Source organism: Pleurodeles waltl, unplaced genomic scaffold (genome assembly GCF_031143425.1).
Source record: "Pleurodeles waltl isolate 20211129_DDA unplaced genomic scaffold, aPleWal1.hap1.20221129 scaffold_67, whole genome shotgun sequence".
NCBI classification, from domain to species: Eukaryota; Metazoa; Chordata; class Amphibia; order Caudata; family Salamandridae; genus Pleurodeles; species Pleurodeles waltl.
In genome coordinates, this window is record NW_027150384.1 from 2,841,776 (window position 1) to 2,847,526 (window position 5,751).

The window sequence follows — 5,751 nt, forward strand, 5'->3', positions numbered from 1 at the left end:
TGTTATTTGAATTTTGTTTTTCAGGTGCCAGCTGCAATTGCCTGTTTACTTCTGCATATTTTTGATAGTGCCATAGCCAGATGTTTTTTTCATTTTGAGTTACTAAAACTTTTACATGAAGCCCAACATGTCAATGCTAATTAGTGGTTAGTGAGGGAGGCGTTTCTCACATGATTTGTCTTAGATATTTTCTTTGTCTTATCATTATTCAGATGTATTAAATTTCTCTTATTCAGATTCTATTGCTATGGTTTTGTGTTATAACCATTGAGATAATTTGTCTTTTTACATTGCTTAAACTCAGACATATACGGCATATGAATCACCCTTTATTGTTTCTCTATATGCATTATTTGTGTTTGAGAATATTTTTTGTGACGTTAGCGTTGTTAATATAGGGAAATAAATTATTAACTTCTTAATAAACTGGTGTGGTTATTGAGGTTGAACTGATTTCCTTATATTATTTGTGATGTTTATGCCATATTTCTAATGATATTTTCTCAAAACAGATTTGGTCCGGTTCCTCGACTTAGTATGTGATTTCACTATTCAGTCTAAAATATAGCTAGGATTTCTCCGCGTAACACGAGTCAAAACTGGCACTTGCCAAAACTCCAATCTTTCTCTGACAGGAACATTAATGACGAGTTATCTTGATGTTTTTATTGCTGGCTGAAAGCTGGATGCGCAAGGACCTCTGCAGCAGGTGCATTTAAATCCTACGTTATTGCTAAACACACCTGCCTCCCCCTGAGGTCAGTGCCCCCCTCCAGTTCGGCGCCCAGCAGGCCCGGTTCCAGGAATTTATATCTGGGTGGGCCAAGGGTGCGTTTGGGTGGGCCAAAATGTGCCCAATTTGTGACAATTCTGCAGGTAGCCTACAACCTGGGCTCTGGTGCCACTGCACCTGCTGCATCATTGGCAGATAAACCCGTCTCCTCTTCCCCAACACACACCTCCCCGCTGCAGCTTGCCTCGGACATGAGCTAAGAACGCCACCGGGCTGTTTTCTTTTCACCGGCATGCCACGAGTTTTGTCTCAGATAGTAGAAAAATAGGGAAAATCATACAAAATATGGTATTTTTCTCCCTATCAGCACATAAGTAAAACAGCTATTATTAAAACAATGCACTAAAAATGTATTCTAAGGATTTCTCGTTGACTCCTGACTGATAATTAAAGTAAACATGTGCCATGGAGGCAGTACTTAACAGGTGCTTTCTCTGTGGCCTCTTTTGCTGTTAATGGGAGGACTGGGAGGGCCAAGGGTCACGTTTGGGTGGGCCTGGCCCACCCAACCCACCCGCTGGTACCGGGCCTGGCGCCCAGCGCGGTTGAACTTGTTGCACCGCCCTAAAGCCGGCCGCCCCCCTAAAGCCGGCTGTGTATGCATACAGAGTGCTGAGTGCTTCCCAGAGACATCAGGCAGGGCACATACACAGGGACACTAGATAGTCCCAACTCTTCAGGATTCAAGTGATGGGTTTGTATCCAGAGGTCCAAGTGGGTGCCTTCGGAGGGGCACGATTTGCCCATAGTTTTTTAATTTATGAAAAAAAGTCCCCATAATTTTTGTGAAAAAGACCTATAATTCCAATAGTTTGACTGCTTCCGCGAAAGTGCCCTTTAGGGAGTTCACGTGATGTGAATCCGAAGGGGGGCAGACAGCTAAACAGGCAACAAGCCTTCCTGACAGGCTGCCTGCTGGCCTGAAAGAAATGCAAGCGTGTGCACCTGGTTCATCTACAAAGGTCGCTTTGAGGCTGGTACTGGCTTTAAGTAATGGACTCACTTGAAGCTTTCTGATGAGACAGATGTATACTCATGGAATGGTATTGCGAGGGAATTACTAACTGGCCTGCCAAGTGTGTACTTTTAAAGGACAGTTATATAAAAAATGCATTATGTACTCTCCGGGTATTACTAAAATCTATATTTTGTAAGCACCATTTTATCTTAAACTTTTTTTCACGTTTTGTAGCAGTCTATCTTAAACTGTGCGTAATGCAAGTTTAAAATCGTGACTTACATATTCACTGCTCTTGCTGTCGCAGATTGGGGGCCTCCTAATACGAAGAATACACGTCACTATTCTGCATATGTTGTTACCTGAAGATGAAAGACCCAAAAAACTAACAGATTATTTTGTTTTTAGTCACACCTTTGACTCCTCCCCCACGCTCACTGACCCCGACATAAAGCACGCTGCATCAGAGTTTTCATACTTTTTTAAAAATGCATTTCGACCCCTGTTTATATCACACGCCATTTTTCAGGTGTGCACATAAAGTTGTAGCCTAATAAGTGAACCAGGATTACAACTCCCAAAATAAATTATTTTGGTGAAGGAAGGGCCATGACCGGAGTGCGTGTGTTATTTCTCCTGCAGTCATCTGATGTTTTACCATTCATTCTCTAAAATACAGCCCTCCATCTCCCTTGCTTGAGTGGACCCCCAGCCTGCAGTCCTGACCTCACTCTCCCTGGAGAGTCAGTGCTTCGGGATGCCCCAGTTTCATGGGGGAGACTTGCTTTTCATTTACAGATGTGGCTGCTCTGAATGTAGACTGTGGTCATCATTTCTGAATGTTTAAGTCTATTCCTTCCGATTTTATGCGGAAGTTACCGAGCTTTAAATTGTGCAGCTGGTATTTACAGCGCCTGGAAGCAGCCGAAGGCATCTCTCGAGCTATCAAGCACCTGCTCAGTAAACACTGCTTATGGCCGAGGAGGGTGAATACAACATTTTCACATTCATGAGGAGACGCTCATTCTGGAATTGCACGAGATGAAAAAAGAGGGATAGAGAGCTATGTTCAGCGCCTTCGATAGCTCAGTTGGTAGAGCGGAGGACTGTAGTACAAAGTCAGAGATCCTTAGGTCGCTGGTTCGACTCCGGCTCGAAGGACATTTTTTTTTTGTGATTGTGTTTTTCCTTCTACCGTCTTTCTGATAATGTGAGACGATTATCCACATGGAACTTTCTACAGTTTCTCTTACAGTACCCCGGTAACGTGTCTGTGCAAGTTTTAATTCCGTTGTGATTAGGAGGTTGTGGTTAGACGGGTGGGGGTGTGCACGAGAGGAGGGCGGGAGATGCTGGGCAGAAGAGGGGGCGCAGAGAGTGAGTGCAGGAGGGGGCGCAGAGAGTGAGTGCAGGAGGGGGTGCAGAGAGTGAGTGCAGGAGGGGGTGCAGAGAGTGAGTGCAGGAGGGGGTGCAGAGAGTGAGTGCAGGAGGGGGCGCAGAGAGTGAGTGCAGGAGGGGGTGCAGAGAGTGAGTGCAGGAGGGGGTGCAGAGAGTGAGTGCAGGAGGGGGTGCAGAGAGTGAGTGCAGGAGGGGGCGCAGAGAGTGAGTGCAGGAGGGGGTGCAGAGAGTGAGTGCAGGAGGGGGTGCAGAGAGTGAGTGCAGGAGGGGGCGCAGAGAGTGAGTGCAGGAGGGGGCGCAGAGAGTGAGTGCAGGAGGGGGTGCAGAGAGTGAGTGCAGGAGGGGGGGCTTGGAAGTAACGGGGACCTCTGTCCCCCCTGTCCCTCGGCTGGCACGGTGCGAGGCTCCCCGGAGCCTGGGCGGGCAGAAGGTGTGGAGCAGGAGCCGGAGGCAGCGGCGGATGGGGAAGGAGAGGGAGTGTGTGTGGGAAGCGGTGCGGGGGACGCGCCTCGGGGGTCCGGCCAGAAAACCAGGAGCGGAAGGAAATACCGAGACACCCTGTGCACTGAGCTGAGAATAACACCGACTCCCACATCCTGCACCAGGGGATGTAGCTCAGTGGTAGAGCGCATGCTTTGCATGTATGAGGCCCCGGGTTCAATCCCCGGCATCTCCAGTTGCTAATTTTAAAAACGGAAGCTTTTACTAAATATACATACAGCTTTAATTTTGCCTTCCGTATAATGTGACCTCATCGTTTCAGTGTTTATGAGAGAGCGGTCCAAGTCCTGTAAAACAACCCTCAAAATGCTTTGCATACTTCTGCGGTGATCTATACCGAAATTAAGTGCACCCGACTCCACTAGAAGCATTTATTAATGTACCTACTAGGCTTGTAACGCGCCACAACGCAGCTGTGGGGCTGACGTCGCCCCCTCCATTGATGGACACTTCCTGGTCTCCCCCCCTGAATTACATTATAAACTAGGAAGAGAACACAGGGATTTAGGTGGGATGGAAAAGTGGGCGCCTCCGAAAGGGGTGCAGCTTAAACACGTAAACTAAGGGGCATATTTATGGGGATTTGGCACAGGGCATAGTCACCTGTGGCAAACAGATGTCAAGGCACTCCTGAATAGAAGTTCAATCATCCATGTGTTTCGTATCTTGGTGTCTTGTTCATGGCCATCAAACATAAGTCGGACCAGGATAAAAGGCAAAAAGTTCAGTTTATTCTTGAAATAAAGTGTCCATTAAAGCAACAACAGCCAACACGTGTTTCGTCCTGTGAGAAAATTACTCTCAAGGACTTCATCAGGGCCGTAAGAAATACAAATTGTGACCATAATTATAATCAAAACTCATCCTACTGAACATTCAGTACCAACACCCATGTGACTTTTGTGAAATACCCTAACTTTAAATGTGAAAATTCGTGAGCAATGAGCAATTACAATAAAATATGAAGCCGCCAATAGATGAGCTGCTAAAAAAGACACAACCAAGTCATGCCTACTGTTATGTGGCAAATCGTTAAACAAAGTAAAGAACATTATGACAGTCATAACACCCGCGTGAAAGAACTCACTTTCAAGATTGAATGAGTAGTGGAATAGAATAAAGCCCAGCAGCGCATCCCTATTGTCCAAAGAAATAGGCACTACCATCTCCTAAGAGTGATAAAGAAATATCACTACAAGATCCCCAAAAAATTACATAAAGGATATCAAGAGGCATACCTTTCACAAATACTGCATAGGAACACGGTTCATGAATGCTACAGTGGCTGTCCTGGCGTCCTAACCGGAATCAACATCTATATGTTAGGGAATAAACGGTAACCCGATTGGCCCTGGTTTACCAGCTAAAATGTCAAAAGGGTAACTAAAGTGATAACACAGTTGGCAAAAAGTCCACCTACCCCGTGATACACAGTCCCAGTCCTGGTGTACATGCTCATCCCGGTGTGTGTACACACCTGTAAGTACCTGGAAACAAACAGCTGACCACCTTCCTGGAAAACAACAACCTGCTCGACCCTTCACAAACCGGATTCCGAACCAACCACAGCACGGAAACCGCCCTCATCTCAGTCACTGACGACATCAGAACCCTGATGGACAACGGTGAAACAGTCGCCCTCATTCTCCTCGACCTCTCAGCTGCCTTCGACACCGTCTGTCACCGCACCCTAATCACCCGCCTCCGCTCCACCGGGATCCAAGGCCAGGCCCTGGACTGGATCGCCTCCTTCCTCTCAAACCGTTCCCAAAGAGTTTACCTCCCTCCGTTTCACTCAGAACCCACTGAGATCATCTGCGGCGTACCTCAAGGCTCATCGCTCAGCCCGACACTCTTCAATGTCTACATGAGCCCCCTCGCCAACATCGTTCGCAAGCACGACATCATCATCACCTCCTACGCCGACGACACCCAACTTATACTCTCCCTCACCAAGGACCCCGCCAGCGCCAAGACCAACCTACAAGAGGGTATGAAGGACGTCGCAGATTGGATGAGGCTCAGCCGCCTAAAGCTGAACTCTGAAAAAACGGAAGTCCTCATCCTCGGCAACACCCCGTCCGCCTGGGACGACTCCTGG

General features: G+C 47.3%; 2 non-coding genes across 2 annotated transcripts; both read left to right on the forward strand.

Moving 5' to 3' along the window:
• Nucleotides 1-2,826: 2,826 nt before the first annotated feature.
• Nucleotides 2,827-2,912, forward strand: TRNAY-GUA (transfer RNA tyrosine (anticodon GUA)). Its single transcript is given in 2 exon segments — nt 2,827-2,863; nt 2,877-2,912. It is a non-coding gene; the product is annotated as a tRNA-Tyr (tRNA).
• An 841-nt stretch (nt 2,913-3,753) lies between these two features.
• On the forward strand, nt 3,754-3,825 carry TRNAA-UGC (transfer RNA alanine (anticodon UGC)). Its single transcript has one exon. It is a non-coding gene; the product is annotated as a tRNA-Ala (tRNA).
• The last annotated feature ends 1,926 nt before the right edge of the window (nt 3,826-5,751 follow it).